This window comes from Rhipicephalus sanguineus, chromosome 8 (genome assembly GCF_013339695.2).
Source record: "Rhipicephalus sanguineus isolate Rsan-2018 chromosome 8, BIME_Rsan_1.4, whole genome shotgun sequence".
NCBI lineage: Eukaryota > Metazoa > Arthropoda > Arachnida > Ixodida > Ixodidae > Rhipicephalus > Rhipicephalus sanguineus.
The window spans coordinates 56858770-56878104 of record NC_051183.1 but is presented as its reverse complement, the minus strand read 5'-3'; the positions used below and the strand labels follow the sequence as shown (position 1 = coordinate 56878104).

The following is a 19335-nucleotide window of genomic DNA, read 5'->3' as shown; positions in this document are numbered from 1 at the left end:
GACGTCTGTAGCACAACGTTCAGCAGCTGTCTCGACTTAGCTATCAGTTCTTGGTGCCTTTCGTCGTCTGCTGCTTGGTGCGCAGACATTGAAACATATAGCATTGATCGCCTACCTGCTTATGTAAAACTACGATGGCATGCCGGCGGTGCAAGCATTCGTAGAAAGTACCCGGAGCGGAAACGCAGACGAACAATATCTATCTCAGACCTTAGGAGCTCCCACCGTGTGCAAAAGACAATTCAGAGATACTTAGAAAAATTGTCCTACAAAGCTGTAAGTCATTTTGCAACACCCTGGACCCACGAAAACCGATTTCTAAAATTTGGCACTTTGTACGAGCTCTACCATCTCCTCAGTAACTACGTCCCTTTCGAGCATTGGTCATCATCAAGACATGCAGCGGGAAGCAGATTACAGAAGAGTTCTGCGGACCCCTCTCTGGCTCTCCAATAACGGTCGTTTCACTGTTCCGATGCACGCCCCTACAGTAGACGCCCGCCTCGATCTTCCTTTCACTTAGAAGGGTAGCGGCTTGGGCTAGTTGGTAGGTCATGACAATTATTTTAGCGCGATGCAAGACGAAGACAAAAGGTACACAAAGACGAGCGCTAACTTCCAACTGGGTTTATTGTGCAGAACACGAAAATATATAGGTGGCAGAACCACGTGATACAAGATGAGCAATGCAAAGAATACCAAAGACATACAAAGAAACCAAAGAAAACATCAAGGAAAAGCAAGAAAAAAAACGAAACCCCAAAAAACTATCACTGGTTGAGCGCGCCGACGCCTTCCAGAAACCTTAATTCCTTCTCTGAGAGAAGGAATTATGCGTGAGCAATCCTTCCTTGTATCTCTCAGAGAAGGAATGAAGGTTTCTGGAAAGTGTCGGCGCGCGCAACTAGTGATAGTTTTTTGGGGTTTCGTTTTTTTTTTTTGCTTTTCCTTGATGTTTTCTTTGGTTTCTTTGTATGTCTTTGGTATTCTTTGCATTGCTCATCTTGTGTCACGTGGTTCTGCCACCTATATATTTTCGTGTTCTGCACAATAAACCCAGTTGGAAGTTAGCGCTCGTCTTTGTGTACCATTTGTCTTCGTCTTGCTTTGCGCTATAATAATTGTCTTCTTTTCACGCTGCAGCAGCCCCGTTCAGCGCCTTCAACTTCACAACGTTCTAGGGCAGCTGTGCCTGATGACACTACCTATTCTACTCTGCGCCTTCTTGGCCCTCGAACGACCGAAGAACTTTTGTCTTTGTACAGCATTTCTTGGGCATGTGCTGTGCCCCCACACTGAAAAACAAGAAAACAGAGACAGATAGGGGCGACAGACACGAAAAAGAGATAGCAAAAACAGAGAGTAGGACAGAAAAAAAAGGAGAATCAAAGAAAGAGATAGAAAGAAAGAGAGGGAAAGGAGGAAGCATAGCATAGCCCCGTACATACTCGGCGGCAACTTGACAGTGGAGCCTAGGATACGGAGGCGGGGCTTCCGAACATTCGTGTAGCTGCGCAAGTGGCACGGCAGCTTGCGCCTGATTTCGGTTTTGCTCGCTCGTCTCGTTAACGCGTTTAGAAAAAGATACACACGAAAAATGTCAATGGGGGAGAGATTTCCATTGCTCAGTGTCATATTAGGCGTATGTTTTTCTTGGAGAACTACAGAGCGCGTTCGTGGCCGCACACTGACTCCCTACGTCATGAGCGCCATGCTTACTTTGGAAAACGGGCGTGCTGAAAACGTGGTGCTGTCTAAGGAATGGAATGAAAAGGAAGGCATTCTTGCAGAGCGATCAGTAAGTGTATTTTACCTACGACTTCCCGCAACTGTTTGAGTCTCATAATAAAGAAAGCAGCATTTGTTTCGGCAAGGCAAATGGAAAAGTTATCAGTAAGCTTATGTACTATTTTTTGGCCCGGTAGCAGGCATGCGCTTCGGTTTTGTAGCTTCAACAGTGCTCTCAAGAAAACTTGTCGCGGAGTATAGTATAGAATATCACTGTGTGGTAAGGGGAAGTGATGGTGAGAAGCGTGGAAAGGAGGAGAAGAAAGGCTGGAACATATCATAGACATATATAGTATAGTATAACAAAGGGTAGGAAAGCGAAAGGAGAGTGAGGAGGAGAGGAACGGCACCAGCTTCGCTCTTTCTCAACTTTTGCACCGCTAGCGCGTGGGTGCCCCAATTTTTTAGGGGCGAAGCTCCTTAAGGCGGCACCCGTTCGTCCCTCGTAGTCGTCGTGGTCGTAGTAGTGAGTAACAAGTCTTACGCTTTGACCTCCAAGGTGGTGCCGGTGGGAGATTTCTCCTGTGCGTTGTTGAACAATAAAAAATTCGCAGCGTGCGCGTTAACTAAAAGCCGAATTCTTCTGTCTCTCATTCCCCATTAGCAGCCATTGGCATGTTCCAGTAGGAAACGTTAGTAGAAGTAGAAGTGTAAGTGTTAGCTAAAAGCCGACTTCTTGTGTCTCTCATTGCCATTAGCAGCCATTGTTTACCTCCAAGGTAGTGCCTGGTGAGATTTCTCCTGTGCGTGATTAAACAATAAAAATTTTGTTCAAAACGCCGTTGATTGATGAAATAAACCAACGAAAGACGCCAGATGTTTTGTAAAAGCAGAACGAAAGAACGCCAGATGTTTTTCTTAAAGTGTAGTAGTAGTAGTTATATGTAGCCACCTCGCCCGATCGTCAACGGGCGAGGTGGACCGGCAACGGCGCGAGGACCCTGCCGTACGAGAGTTAAATCACACTAAAAGACATACTTTGCGGGCGATACACTCTAGTGAGCTTTCAACTTTTCGTCTTAATGTACATGATAAAGAAATTATTTCTACGAAAAACGCAAGGCACACCTTGAGCAATATGTTTGGTTTTGGGACGCTAAATGGAACCATGAGGCGATGCGAAGCCGGAGCACTTGCACGATCGCGATCCGTTGGCTTTCGTTGGGCATGCTACCGACCTCGCGTCGTGGAACGCGCGTCCTGTCTTCCCTCTAGCCTTGCCTTTAATTCGCACAGGGCGAGCGGGGAATGCGGTCGCTCTTGGCGCTCTTTCGCTCGGGAGCGGACTTCTTCCTTGCATTTCACCGATCACAAGTGATAATGAAGGGACCACGTAAACCAACAGTACAATAAAAGTTTGATGTTTAATATATACACGATGTTTCACACTCTTTATATTATGTACTGGGCGCATTTCACGGAAGAGTTTCACGGTTTACAGATGATTCCCTCCGTAGCTTCGCCCCACTCATCATCATTCACCCCGTGGATATGCTGTGATTTTTTTTCTCTATCGAAGTTGGTGAGAGTGAGCTTGGCGTACACAAAAACGAAGCTAAGAAAAGAAGCTGTTTTCATGACGAAAAAAGTGCCTTGTCGGAACATTGGCTCCGTCAACACTTTCTGTTCAACGATTTCACATCACACCAGGCCTGCATCTTCCCCCGAGCTTCTGCCCAGTTTGGATTGCTCTCGCTAATTGGAACTGTAGCTAGGTATTTTCGCGCATGCCCAGCTACTGAACCACGGGTCTCAAGATCGCCTCAGCTTGCGAACAGCAGTCACGAATTAAGTTGCGCAAGGGTCGGGATTATAAATAGCTACGCGAACAGCGCGGGAGAGGCACAAAGACAAGATACCGACAAGGACTGCAGCCAGTCCTCGTCGATCCCTTGTCTCTATGACTCTTCAGTGCTGTTCACGCGGCTATTGAATACCAATTATCCCGGCCACACACCTTGCTTCGGGATTGTAAGGCAGTTTGGGGCGGGCGTTTTTGTGTGGGAGGCTCAGCTAACGTTGCAATTTTAATGAAGCCCTTTCCCATATCTAACTTATAGGATATGTTGAAGGGTATTGGACGTGAGAATTTCTTAAACATATTGATTTATATCTCTAGAATAACTGAAGTATGCACACCGACCCTGAATTATCGTTTTTTTCCGTGGTTATGTTTCAACAGCTATTGACCGGGTGGGATGCCTCAAGAAAGAAAATTCCTGGGACCAGACACGTCCGTGTAGCTAATGAGCATATTATTAAGAAAATAAAATAAAAAATAGTCGTGGGCGGACCGGGCCTCTAGTGAAAGATCCGCGGGCCGCGTGTTTAATACCCATGTACTAGATGTTCAGAGAGACTGTTGGATATATTTTGCTTCGCCAGACAGAATATTATGAATAGAACAATACATCTCCTCCGAGGATAGTACGATAAATCCTATTCTGTAGGACAACAATGTGTGTTTTTGGATTTGTCAGCGCACACATATCTATGCCTCTATTGGCTGGACTTTCTGTGCAGGTGCGGAAACAAAAAAATGTCGCCATGAAATTCGAAAAATATAGGTCAGCAGGAAAATATATACGCCTTCTGCCTCTAAATAAAGCATACATCGCATGAAGCCGCTGCTGTTTCATTGGTGTATCATTTTATCACGGCAGAATGCGCTCTTGAGCGCAAAATTTTCAAGGATTGGCTAAGGTGTATATTGTGTATTGTTAGAGCTCAGCGGATTCCACATTAGGTGCCCTTGTTTTTGACAGTAAAAATGCTGCAATGTCACGCTTTCTATGAATACGAGGATGAGTTAAGGATAGATATAAATACCACGATACGACCAGCGGGCAACAAGTGCTAGACCACCAAACGTGGGCGAATGTATCGGAAGAAAATAATTTCGTTTGCTCTAGCGGCAACTTTTATTTCAATCTTTATTATAACACATGCAGTCCCGGGAGCAGAGGGGAGGCCTCGAAAACGCAATGCTAACAGTAAGTTAACATTTTTTACTTCTTCTTCTTTATGTCCCTTCAAGCAAACAAATTTCAAGTAGCCGCAGCCCCGTTAAAAAGATATCACCAAATAGAGAAAACTGAGAGTATTTTTGCTCCATATATGAAGGCGAGCTGGACCGACGAAGTGCAGCGCGCTCGTAACTATTGCAACATTTTGTGAACGCGCCATAAGCAATCTCACAAATGGCATATTTCGTTTACTACTGCAATCATATTTAAGATCTCCAAATGAAGTTCGCCTGGTGCCTGTGCAGTAGCGTCTGTCCATCCTGTAGCGCCATGGGCATCGCCAGGGAGGCGCGAAAAGGCCGAAAAGGTTGTTCCCATTTTTGGGTGAGTTGGTGCTTACATTGCTTAGGTACACTAGCCTGTGGCGCAAAATGCATTTCGTGAAAAGGGGGAGTTGAGAAGAGAAGTGACGGGCCTTCACTTTCTTCGCTTCTCTGCGCCCCGTTTTTCCCGAAATGTATTTTGCGCCACAGTAAAGTGTACATGAGCAACGAAAGAGGCCCTTGACCCCCCTCCCCAAGCGCCACACAAACGCTCCCCCTCTCCCACCGCGATGCAACACCAGTGTGCAACCCCTCGGTAAGTTTATCTTCCTACGACCGCTTTCTTCATCGGCAACACAAAATTATCAGTCCTCTCATCGCCACACATAACTTCGCCATTGTCATGGTTCTATTTATTAACAGCAGTGTCATGGTGCCAGTAAAAAGATTACGCCATCTCCCACTAAAGGCAACCATGTGTGGATGCGAAGCAGCGGGGAGATGGTTCGCTTGAGCGGGAGACAGTGTAATTTTTTTAGGAGCTTGCTCGCCAGGTTTATAAGCTGGGGCGAAGTCCCGCGCCGTAAGCTGCATCGATCCATTCAAAGCGTCGTGGAACGCGAAAAGGAACGCTTCGCGCGTCGTGTCCTCCCTCCCCCTAGCCTGGCCATTAATTCTCACAGGGCGAGCGGGGAACGCGGTCGAGAGGCGCGCGTGAGCGGTGAGCGTAGGAGAGGAGAGAGAGGGGGAGGAGACGCGCATGCGCTGGCGCTCATCGCGGCGTTGCGCAGGAATGAATGAGGCGCGCGAGAGGGGGGAGCCTCGGAGAGGAGAGGGAGGAGGATGCGCATGCGCAGTAAGTGTGGTCGCGCCGCACACCGGATTGAACTCCGCCATAAGCTGCTTCGCATCTAAAATAACATTTTCCTCCAGTACAGCGTGCTATTCCCACAAAAAAGAAAAAAAATGCCACCTGGTATGAACATTACTAGCCCGATATGATGCAGAAATACCATGTTGCGTTTGTCTTCGCCCTTGTTCTCTTCATTCCAGTGTTTTCCTAGGTTTTCTTCTTGTGTGTGTGAGTAGCACGCGGCACTGATAACTCTGTACAACCTCTATTTTGGCTCGTCCGAGATTTGACAATGCATACGGTAGTACTTAAACGGTATCAGTTAAAGGGCCTCTCATCAGGCCACACAGCAAACATTAGTTACGCACTGGGACTTGTTGCGTCCCAATAGCGAGCGTTCTATTGCAAGAATATTTCAATTTGGTTTATAACAAGCAGAGTTAAAAAATATTTTGAAGTGGCGCGAAACGCTGACGTGAGGAGGCGAGCTTCACAGCTTTTTCCCTTGTCCCGTCTAGCCTTTGCAAGCCATGTTCCTTCCCTGCCTACTCCCTTATCGGAGCCGGAGGATCACGTGACGTGCACTCATCACAGACATAATCAGGGAGTGCGATAACTTCCCAGGGGCAAAATAAAAGATCAATTGTAGAGAGGCCTGCGAAGTCCCGCTGCGGAGCGAGGACCCTGCTTCACAGCAACAAATCATCCGCCTGGCGGAAGAAGCCGCGAAGACTCAAGACCTCTTTGTCTGCTTCTAATCGCGGAGGTGCCGGCCCCCGTCACCTACGCCTGTGCGCCGGGGAAGGGAAGTAGGAATGGAGTGCACTGGAAAAACCCTTCTAGTACACGATAGTATGACGCCTTCTTATCTGGCAGAAAATAAAATTATCGTCATCATCAGCATTATCACAGGCTACAGTCCATGGACGCGACGCGCGTTCTTTCTTTCTCTGAAGCTCATGCTAGCGGCTGAACACCGGCACTCAACATTTTTACCCATTCAGTTTCGCAGCTCTCCCTCAGCTTGGTATTAAAATGGTCAAACCGACAACACGTCTCTGGACACCAAAGAGATACTGGCGCTCGACCTGACAAAGGCCTTCGACGCTATCAGGCATCAGCACATTCTTGATGAAGTTTCCAACTTGCGCCTTGGCGAAAAGTTTCACATGTTTGCCAAGTCTTCCTGGCAGATCGAAAGGCTTCAGACAGTACTGGCCAAATCAAGAGCAATGGATACACACTGGGCGCGTAAAAGGCGCGCGCCAAGAGCGAGTGCCTTTTACGATTACAGGCATCGAAGGACATGCGCCATTCGCATTATACAACCGCCAGCGGTCATCTTTAAACAGCAACTCTAAGAAATACATGAAACGCCATCTAGTGAGCAATTCTTTAGACTAGAGCTGGCTACATGCGTACTACTACTGAGGAGGGAACGACGCACACCCTAAGGAGCTTCGCCCCTAAAAAGCTAAATTTAATACCTCTGTTGTAAATGCATTAATCAAGATACACCCCGGCTTGGTCATTACAGACTGGGAGATACGCTTCCCCGTTTTGTGCCTTCTGCGGTGACATCGGGGACATTGAACATTTTATTTGGCTTTGCCCGCACTTTGATGTGGAAAGAGCAGCGATGGTCCACCTTGCAAAAAGGTTGTCATAGGCACCGGACATTTGAAGATGTCATTTTTCCTAAAGCGCCCGCGGCAACGAGGAGGAGCGTGCAACGAATTCTGTTGGTCTTCCTGCGAGACACTGGGCTGTTCAACACTTGGTGACATACCCCCACAATTTAGGAGATGCTCAGGCGGAACAATGGCCGGCCATGCAGGCCAGGCTAATCCCGCCTGCTGCAATATTAGCACCACCACCACGACCACCTATAACAAACCCCTTGTACCTCGTGTACGTTTGACAATACGTATAAGCAGCTGAAAGAAAAAAAAACTTGTTTGCCCCAGCATTCTTTTCATATATCACACCAAGGCTAGTATACGTATTATTGCGACTGGCCTTTTCAGGCACTGGAGACTCGGGAGGAAGATGCAGAGGCATCATGAAGAGAGTGAAGGGAAACATAACGTGGTTTATTTACATGGCGAGCACCTCGTTACATTACGACCATTTCGTCTTACATGACGTACATCTTGTCACATGACGAAGGTCTCGTTTTTAAATGACGACGATTTCGTGCTACATTATGAAGATTTCGTGTCGAATGAGCCCATGGGGGCGAATTTTAAAGCGTCTCTTTTCCCCAGATCTCTAGATGGGAGGATTGCTCCAAGTTGGGACGGTCCAATCACGACACACACAGCCCTAATGAGGGTGCCGCCCATACCCGCCCAGGTCAACGTCCTCGACTGGGGCGTGGCCAAAGCACTCTGCATATGAGGCACCAAGGCTTTCTTCCATGCCATGTGAAGGCCGTAGGGTGACGGGTAACAGGCTCGGACAACCGGGCGCATCAAAAGGTCCGCCGCTCAAAAGCACCTCGCCGCTCAATTAGCGGGATCGGTTGTCATCCGCGCTGACGTCGCTGTCTCGTCAATGAAGATGTCGCGACCGGAGACCATTGCGGTCGTCTCGTCAAACAATGTGTTCGACTGCATGGCGCCTCACTTCCCGTCCGGGAGGTCAATTCAAAAGAGTGGTAAGTTGGGCTAGTTGGTAATGATCCATACTTAATGTAACTGCGCAAAAAACGGACGGAAACACGAAGGGCGAGAAAAGGACAAACAAGCGCAGACTATCAACTGAAGTTTTATTGCACGAACGAGGCAATATAAAGGGCAGAAAAAGGCGAGAGAGGGCAAAAAAAGAAGGAGACAAAAGGCACGAGGGACCAAATCAACAAAAAACATTGGCCACATCAGGCAAGGCACGCCCGTCATACAAAACCAAGATAACTTAACTCTTTATCATGTATGGCGACAGATGGAACACTAACGCAGGACTCAGAATTCTTATGAATATGCGCAGCCTCAATTAGTTCCCGCGCTCTTTGGTTCTTATGCCGGAACAACACAGAGGTATCACCAAAGAGCGGAGTGCAGCCGCATTTCTTACAGTGGGCTGCTAGATGAAGACCGGAGTGGCCTTTCAGAGAATTAAAATGTTCTCGAAGTCTAACATTAAGGCAGCGACCTGTTTGTCCCACGTAAACACGTTTGCATGTCAAGGGTATGGAATAAACGACACCAGTGATACAAGATACATAATTATTAACATGACTAACATTACATGTACCTTGCCGAACATTTTGGTGATTTGCGATTCGTCTGTCTACTTTGGCGCATAAAGTGGACAACTTGTTCCTGGCAGATATAACCACTTGGACGTTATATCTTGACGCAACCTTTTTTAGGCGGTGGGTAAAACCGTGAACATATGGCAGAACAGCAAATTTCTTATGCTGCGCCTTCTCAACCAAGTCACAACCATCACCAGGACCTCTCTTTATTTTCTTAATCAACTTTTCGCAGACCTTTATTAATACGTCCCGTGGAAAGCCTGCCTGTCGCAGTTTTTTCACCTGCGCAGAAAAACTGCTTTCAACCAAATGCGTGCAGGACCAAATGCGTGCAGGTCCCTCGTGCCTTTTGTCTCCTTCTTTTTTTGCCCTCTCTCGCCTTTTTCTGCCCTTTATATTGCCTCGTTCGTGCAATAAAACTTCAGTTGATAGTCTGCGCTTGTTTGTCCTTTTCTCGCCCTTCGTGTTTCCGTCCGTTTTTTGCGCAGTTACATTAAGTATGGGTCAATTCAAGTGTTTGAGCGGCTGTCAGCCGGCAAGCAGCTCCTCCACGCCTTGCTGGAGTAACAGGGGACGCCGCTTGCTCTTCAGCGCAGGGGCCTATCGTAACAGTATGCAGTCTACATGTTTTTTGTGGCATAGTTTATAGTTCGTTTCTTCACCATGGTGATCGTGAAAAAAGGTCAAATTATGAAGAGATTCCGGCTTTAAGTATGTCATGCGCCGTTGCATCACATATCCTGCCGCGCTAAAGTTTCTTGCACTGGTTGCGCTAACTGCAGGGGCGCTCATCTGCCTTGTGAATTGTGAATGGCTCGGCAGTCGTTGTTCTTCCACCACTTCAGCAAATTCAGGATGTCTTTGTAGACGTCTGCAGAGAGAGCACAGCTGTCCACCTCATTCCTTCATTTCTCCCGTTCCCGAACGTGGTGTCACTCTTAAATATTATGTATAAAAGTCATTTTGAGGGCTTCTTGTAGTTTACAACAGAATATGTTATGCATGATTTGCATCGCGCTATTTCTTCCGTATTGTAATGCGCATGCCTTCCTAACGGTGTTTTACTAGTAAAAGTAAGCATGGTACTGCGCCGGTAGGACTGGCAGGAGGTGGATGAAGCGATTTCAATCATTCTTCGGGGTTCGTTCTACTACGGTAATAAAGACGCGAATAAGCTTTCAACGCTTACTCATTGGATGTGTATGCTTCGAGGTAAGGAGACATCACCGGCACGGAATTCGTAATTCTCTTATTTAAAGTCAGATATTCACTCAAGCGGATATGCTTTGCTCCACGCCTTGTTTAATCGGCCTACGCTATTTCTGTACATTGCAACGCTGTTGCCTCAGTATCATGTAGCTCTCGCACTATACAGCGCAGAGGTCTCAAACACGCAGCCCGCGGGCTGCATGCGGCCCGCGGACCTCACACTAGCCACCCGCGGCCCACGCTGTCTTCGTCCCTATTTTTTAGGTGCGAAGCATCTTATGGCGGAGTTCAATCCGGTGGTGGTGGTGGTGTGCGGCGTGACCACCCTTACTGCGCATGCGCAAGCCCTCTCCACACACCTCCTCTCCACACTCCTCCTTTCCACTCCCCATCTCTGCTTTCCCCTTCCCCCTCTCCGCTTCCCTCTACCCCCTCTCTCCTCCTCCTCCCCTCCTCCTTATCACTTACCCCTGTCCATTTCTCCTCCTCTACCCTCCTCCTTTCCTCTTCCCCTCACCCATTCCTCTCTTTTTCAATTTGCCCCTCTCCCGTCCCCCTCTGAAACGCGGGCTCGACATACCGAAACGCTGCTTGGCATCGCCTCATGGTGCCCTTTAGCGGGAGATAAGTCAGATTTTATTTTATTGATGAGTACGTTCTTCAGCTACACCGACATAAGAGGTATAAAGCATTTTGAGCTACACAGGCACCACCTCCGGCTACAATGTGTTGATACATAAGCAAGAAGCAAGACATATATATCTCAGAATCGACGTCCCGCTTTTAGGCGTCTTGCAGATAGGTATCAATACCTTGTTGGTATCCTGCCGGCAAATACCCCTAAAAAATGTCCCATACCTGAGAAAAGGCAAAGGTCTTCCTTCAAATGGCAATGTTAGCTGACGTTTAGTACAACCTATCGCTCCCTCCCTCGCCCAACCTTCCTCACTGTACTGGCCCTTGTAGGAGTAAATATTAGTGAATGTGGCCCGTTAGCCGCCACTCCTGATATAGCGGAACAATACGAAAGCTCACACGATAACAATGTGGGCACAAAAGGCAGGCTGTGCATGTCCATCTCGCGTCACATGACCACTGGGAGCCGTGACGGAGCCACGGAAAAAGAATGTGCCTTGATAGGGATTTAGAGTAACGAGACTACGCGCAGTTATTTCACTTTAGTGGAAGGCTGCAACTTTCAAGAACGTTTCCCGCTTTCGAGCTCCGTGATAGCTCATAATGAGTTATAGGTGTATATTTATATATATTACATTTTTGACGCGATTACAAAGTAATACTTGGGATATAAAGTAATAACGAATGCAAATAAAGCACAGAATAGCGAGATGTGAACTTTATAATCGTCTGGTCTATTTACTTTAGCTCGCCCGTTTTAAGTAAATCAAGTAGCCCCCATATGCAAGAAGCAAAGAATGTTCAGTACTTGTCCCTCATAAAGCTTCTACAAAAAGCTTGTCCCACACAAAAAAGCGTTTTTTAGATAAAATGTAAAACACACATGTAGGCACAACGTATGTAGAACAAACTGAAAACGATAATAAACGGAACAAAGAATTGCTCCGTTATCAGTAAGCTACTCTTTTACGATTCCAAAATCACCACGCTCGCCGCAACAAGGTTCTTGGTAAGCGAGAAAACGCGCAAAAAGGTAATGGGGGTGGTGACGCCACCTTCAAATTTGCGCTGCGAATTCCGTGACGTCATAGACTCTGTCGGCGTCTACCGGGGCTACCAAGGACGGCAATAAGAATCCTAGGTGGACAACTCCTCAATTCACATGCAATACTTTGGTGCCCTGCGCATGCGGGACTTGAGGGCAACGAAAGGGCCGACCGGCTTGCTTCGCTCGCGAATTAAGCATCCGAGCACCGGTCGCAACCCTCGAGGAACCCCCAACAACTCCACGCGACATCCTCGAAAATCAAAGAGGAGAACGGCGAAAATACAGTTATCCCCATCCGGTTCTTACCGGAGAACAGGCGCGAGATTGGCGTCGAGTGCAAACTAACACTTACCCTCACTTACAAAGACAACACCACATACACCCCACAATGTACGCGTGCAGCTGTCCGTGGTGTGGAGAACGGCCAACTCTCGCCCACATTACGTGGGAATGCCAATCGCGGCCCCCAAACGTCAATTCTCACCTTTTGGGGTCACAATCTCGATCAAGACAGTGGGAGAGCTGGCTTGCTAGCAAGGATCGGGAGAGCCAGCTGGCTCTGCTCGACCAAGCCCAGCGAGCCGCAAAGGCCAGTGGAGCCCTGGACTGAGGACCCCACCCACCTGTCCAGAAACGTTATATAGGCAATAAACGTTTTCACTACACCAGGGCCAACGTAGTTCCTTATCGGTAAAAACGAAGTACATTGACTTCGGAGAGGTTCACAGACTTTACACACAAAGTTTCAGGAAATGTCGTGGAGTCAACATCCCCAAAATTTGAAGAACACAGTTTGAAATCCGTGACGTCACGAGCGGAGATTTCGGCCGAAAACTCGAAAATAAAATTTTGACCTATTCTTTCTCTTCTATTAATAAGCTTACAATGGTGAAATGAATGACAATCGAGTTTTCAGAATACACTTTATCAGTCTAAACCGATTCGCTGTTTCACAGTCCAAGCCCAGCCCGACCCGAGCCCGCCACCTGAAACCTGGGCCCGACCCGAAGCCCGGGGCTTATGACCCGAGTTCGGAGCTTATGACTCGAGCTCGCCTTCGGCCCTCCGTGATAACTACTTTACCCGGCCCAGCACGTGGGGCTGGGCCCGCGTTTTCGGGTAGGTCCGAGCCGATGCAGTGCTCTGGAAGTATTCGATCAGGACTGTCCCCCGAGTCAGCAGACCATCAGCAGTTTACCCCTAAGGCACAGCTTTATGTACACCTGGCATCTCTGATGAAGGTAAGTGTCCCATATAGTAAAGTAGTTTCTCTGTATGTGACTGTCCCGCCTTTTGCGTTCGTCGTATACTTCATGTATACTTACCCGAAGCCCTACATTTATGCTTCCGTTGAATAGGTAACTATATGTTGCAAAATGAAGCGATTAGTAATAGTAACATTTTTGCCAGTGGCATCAGGGACCTGTACTATCTCTTCTAGTGAGGAATATGGCTGCCATTTCCACTATTTGCCGTATTTTCACTACCTGGTTAGTAAAGTTGTGACGAATAGTTAGTATGTTATTATTAGTAAATTTGACTACACTGGCCAGTGTCATGCCGCGGCCGCAACATTATAGTGTCATTAAAGCGCACGTAGGCCCATAAAAATAAACATGGCGATCATAAATGTACGAGAACGGAGACATGTAAGAGCATCCAATTGTAATACGTTGTTTAGGTGGCCTGGTATCATGAAGGAGTGACCACTGGGTTTGCAGCCGTTTTATTGTGAAGTGAGTGCTATGAGGAAAAACACGGTATAACGGATACATCTGAGTGCCGATTCCATACCACACTGTGTAGACGTCTATAAACAAAGGAACGTGTGCGAAATGTGTGCTATGGTGAACAGCACGCGATTAAGTATTTATATGCTCAGCGTTTTGTTGAACCAACTAAACAGATAATACATGTCAATATTTTTACAGTCAAAACACCGCAGTGCTTCTATTGGAGGAATTTCATCTGCCCTGGGAGGTACAAGGCATTCGACGGTCTTTGTATTTTTCGTGTGAAATTGTATTTGCGCTACGTTTGGCTGCTGCCTTGCCTCAATGGCTACTACTAATCTAACTGCGATAGCCGATATTAAACTCGCGTATTGTGTGGCGCGAACTTTGCAATTAATTTATTGGGTTTGTTCTGAGGAAGGGGGAAGGGGTCTTTATTTGCTTGATAGAACAGTGTACTTGAGCTTGATGATACATAGTTGTTTCCGAGAAAAATGCACCACAATTTCTGCGGAAACCCCGAACTGCTTTTATTGAGGAACGAAATAGGTAGAAAGGTGAATAATTGCGTCAAAGCGTTTTTGCCTGGATTACAAAACAGCTTGCCAGCGATGTGCGTAATCTTATATTCATTTATTAAAAAAACATATTCCTTAAATACCTAAATATCAGGTCACTTCATAAAAACGTCGTCACGAAATTTCGAAAGCGCAGTTCAAGTGTTACAATTTTCGAAAAGCAGGGGTGGTTGCTTCATAACGTAACCCGTTAGCTATAGACGGGCTGTCCACAACTCACGCAGAGGGTGACTGCTGGATCACATTCAGATGAGCGGCTAAAAGTGTTATAAATCACGCCATTCAATTAACGAAACATCTGTGGCACTTTATTCCACATCAGCATGGAACAAAGCAAACCCGAGTTCACACGTAGCGCGAGCGTCACGAGCCGAACACGCAGCCGGCGAGCCGCGCTGCTTGCTGGTGAGGATGATGGTAGTCTGCGATGCCACAGCTTCTTCCCTTCTTAAAAGTTCAAACGATCTGGAGGACGGCGCTGTCGCGTTGAGCGCCGCAAAGGTTAAGTTGCCGGAGTCAGCGAATCGCTTGCGCTTTCGCCCGAAAGCTCTTGACGGGGCGATAGCCTGTCGGTGTCGCACGATTCGTCGACCGAAACGTCCCGCCGTCGCACTTGGTCGAAATGCCGCCGTTCCGTTCCCTGAGTCGTGTCCACTGTGACCATGCGCTTTCCCTGCTGGTCACGCACGATACCTGGTATCCACTTTTTCCGTGGCTGAAACGTTCGAGTCCAAACGCGCTGTCCAGCCTGCCATCGCTGTTCACGTTCATTGCACGTTCATTGCTGAGCCAGGAAATTGCGGAAGTGGAAGCCCGTGAACTGAGGTCCGTTATCCGTCACAAGAGTACGAGGTAGACCGAACCTTGCAAACATCGCCCTGAGAGCATCCACTGTCACTTCTGCTGTAGCAGATTTCGTTGGGACTGCTTCTATCCACTTCGTTTCGGAATCCATGACTACCAGTATGTCAGCCACCCTTCACTGACTCTGCTGGAAAGCCAATGCAATCTATTGCAGAAATCTAGCGTCATACCAAAGCGCTTTTGTGTTGTTTCATGGGCGTTTGTGAGCAGTCTGCGCAAGTGTGCACGCATGTGCGCCATCTAATGGGGTTTACCTTTTACACTCTCTTTTTATTAAATCAGTTTCAAGTTAGCGCTCGTCGCGTCCACTCTTTTTCGTCTGTCCTGTTTTTTGGCGCTTTGAAGATGTTCCATGATGGCCCCAAAGCTACGATATGATTATTAGGGCCGCCGTAGTGGAGGGCGCCGTTAAAGTCCACCGAAATCAAAGTACACGAGTCTCAAGCATTCTCGCCTCCACGGAAATTGCGGCCGCCGCCGCCGGGACTCGACCCCGCGAGCTTCGGGCCAGCAGTCGAACCCCATAACCACTTGACCGCGGCGGCGCTATGCAATCCAAACGCACACACACCATCCTTACCTTTGCTTGGTGTGCTGGCCTGCCGCGTGATCGTCTCTTTGGCGGTGACATAATCACTGGAAATGCCGGCATCTCCTGAGGACGGCGCAGGTTGCCTCACGTTTCGCTTGTTCCCTTCCACACAACCGACCACGTTGTCAGACACCTGAAGCTGCACTTTTGCCTTAGAATGCAGCTGCTGAGCGCCTCGGCATCCCAGTCCGACAAATTGAGGTACGCCATCACACCTGTTTCGCCGCACGGCTTCTATGTGCGCCATTTTCCACAGCCTTTTCTCAGAGTCTGAAAAGGTGTCTTCCGTACTGGTCGTTGTCGAGGTTCTGATGTCGGAACAGTGGCACAATGACACAAAGGTAGACATGCTGATGATGATGATGATGACCTTTATAAATAGCTCACACCCACTCTGGGGGATTGGCCAAGAAACGAACAATCTATAGGTAAATGTGGTCACATGTGAAAATGAATTATAGAAGTTTAGAATATATTATTAACGCTAATTTAAAATTTCAGAATCAAGATCGCCCTGATTCAATTAAGGATTTTTGTACAGCGGAACAGACATCCCGGTGACAATGACCTAATGAGAAGGCTCCCAAGGATAGAATATTCAAAGTAATGAAATCCAATCTAATACGATTAAACGCTGCTCTGAGAATGTTTTTCCTCTCTAAATTGAAGCGGTTACGTGATAAGAAATACTGTTCAATTGTTTCGTCCTGGTTACAAAACGAGCAAAGAGGGGAAGGAGCCAGACCAGATCTATGCATATAAAAGTTTAATTTAGGAACGCGACATCGTAATTTAGTAAAAATAACTTCATCTTTTCTTGTTGAACAGAAATGCCTACGCCAAGGGAACAAGAGGTGTCGATATTCGTTTAGATGAGTGATTAATGTTTTACCGGAATCTTGAATTATGGCACGCCTTCTAAATCTGTCACGAATTATGAGTGCTGATGTGGGGATAATCGATAGTGTCGGACCACTGAGAGCGGCTTTCGCCAGAGTGTCCGCCATTTCGTTCATTTTTATCTCTTTGTGGCCTTGTACCCAGATTAATCTGATTAAAATTACGTGGGAGGGAACAAGAAAATGAAAAATACGTGATAATTGAGAATCACTATGTGCAGCGAGTGCTGAACACAAAGATAACAAATCTGTAACTATGGTCACTCTTAAGGTTTCTTCCTCCTTCTTAACGCTGAGGCTTGCCCGCTACGGGTTAAGTAGGCAAGAAGAAAGAGAAGGAGCGTTTTCATTGACCCTGGCGTTGTTTGTAACGAGTAGTCGGCCAGGCTACGTCTGTCAGCCACTTCCTGGCTCTATTTAATCTCCGAAGTTGGGTACCTGGGTTTTTGGATGAAAGTATTTCTTCCCATGCCATATGCTAGTAACCAGGAGATCAGGTGGGGAAAGGTTTTCCATGCAGCCAAGGAGAAAGCGTGCATATTACCAGGAGTGACTTATGTTCTCAGACGGAAGTGTACAATTAGCATGTTCTACGAAATCTGTCTAGTAATGGTCTTAGCGAAATTTCTATTTTTGTTGCTGTAAGACGCCTTCAGTTATCCTTTTCGCAACATTTAGCACGTAAAAACATCAGAAGAAATATATTTAGAGTACCGGCGTCAAAATTCATTGAATGAGACGCTTTCGAACGAAGTATTGCAAAGCCTCACCCGCTGTTGTGTTGTAATGGTTATGGTGCTCGACTGCTGGACCTAAGGCCGCGGGATCGAATGCCGGCCACGGCGGCCGCATTTTGATGGAAGCGAAATGCTTGAGGCCATGTACTTAGATTTAAATGGTGGTAGACAACATTTTTATTTCAGAAAATTAACCAAAGAGATTTAGGTGCACGCTAAAAAACATCAGATGGTCAAAGTTTCCATAGGCCTCTACGGCGGCGGCCCTCATGATCATATCTTGATTTTTGGACGTAAACGCCTAACTACTGAATCGTTTTCAAAGGCGGAGAGGAGTACAAACCACATCACTCACCACCCTGCCAAGCAACGGAGAACGGTGCGCATTTCATTTACCGTAACTAAAAGTGGTCAGCCTAAGATATATGTATCGGTCAGTGAATTGGGCTTAACACGCAATTATTAAGGAGGACAAGGGCGTCGCATTGTGCAGGACTTCAGTACTAACCAAGAATGACCAGTCACAGCAAACTTTTCTTAATGTTACAATATTGGACGTTGCAACGCTCCAAGCACCGTGGTAACTTACCGGTTACAGTACTCTGATACTGGGCATGAGAGCACGGTTTTCTCTCCTACCTAGATCATCCGCACATTTCAGGGGTCCAAATGCAATATGTGTCAGGCGCCTTGATTTAATTGCAAATAGAAAAACTTTAGGGAGTCACAATTTTTCTGTAGTGCTCCCTGCAAAGCGTACCGCATAAACATATTATTCAGAAATAAATAAACATGTATTGTCGTTGGATCCAACGTCTCAAAGGAGGTGATAGCAAAGAGCAGAGTTGTGGTCCTCTCCTCCACCATTCAGTTTGGCGAATGATCAAGGCGTCCACCGAAACGCAGCTAAGATGGTTGCTGCCTTGACGAAGGCAAGTTCTCTTATCTAAGTGCTGGCTCCAGAGAAGAAAAGAGACTTTGAAACCTTGCCACAAGATATTACGATTTCCTCTACTTAATTGACCCACATCTCAGAACAAGACTTCCATCTACAATTCTTCGACATCCGGAAGCTCTGTTCCATCGCCTTTATCTAAACGCTGTATATAGAAAGGGCTCGCGGTACCGTTTCGATCAAGCGACAAGGGCATACTACAGCTGTCACTCAATCGCAACTGTGGAATGATACATTGTTTGAGTGTCGAGCGTACGCCGATGAGCTTGCACTTTATGACTATTGCATACTTTTGGCCACTGAGAGTCCTTTATCATTTGACTCTGTCCGAGGTCCTTTAGCCCGCCACACGCAACAGAGGCGTGCGATAAAATCTCTAGCTACATATTTGGATAGTATCGGTCAGCTCGACGAAGTTTAGTTGTGCCTTGCATGCACACCGGGAAAGATTCTACCAGCGCACGTACCCGCCCAAGGGCAAGAAAAGACAGTCTAATTTTTATGTTTTTTCTATTTTAACATTTGTTACTTAAGTTTTTCGCGCCTCTCTTCTCCCGCATTTTCGTACCCAGCCATTTCCTGTGCAGAGCAGCAAGTCAGTCGTTTGATAGGGCGGCTAAATTCTCCGCCTTTCAATAATGAGTTCTCTCTCTCACTTTTTCATGTTCAATGATTCCTCATCAGTTCAAGCCTCCATCCTACGCTGAAATTCCGTCGTGTTTTGGAGGCTTATCACAATTGGAGACTATTAACCGTGATGCCACGCGCACGATAACAGCGGTACCCCGCATCACCCCAATACCAACTTTACAGAAGCACGCTCAGCTCAACACAATTGCAGAGCTAACTTCGCAAAGGGAAAAAGCGCGTGAAATAAAATAGCAACTTGTTCCGG

General features: G+C 47.0%; 1 long non-coding RNA gene across 2 annotated transcripts in view; it reads left to right on the top strand.

The window, feature by feature from the left end:
- The window catches only part of LOC119401962 (uncharacterized), a 92759-nt gene that overhangs the window by 14508 nt on the left and 58916 nt on the right, over window positions 1-19335 (top strand). Inside the window, exon 1 of one of the 2 annotated variants that reach the window (XR_007417284.1) lies at window positions 15843-16087. The exons of the other annotated variant lie outside the window; for it this stretch is intronic. This is a non-coding gene — a long non-coding RNA (uncharacterized LOC119401962). Of the gene's footprint in view, window positions 1-15842; window positions 16088-19335 lie in introns of those variants that run through there. 2 annotated transcript variants of the gene reach the window in all.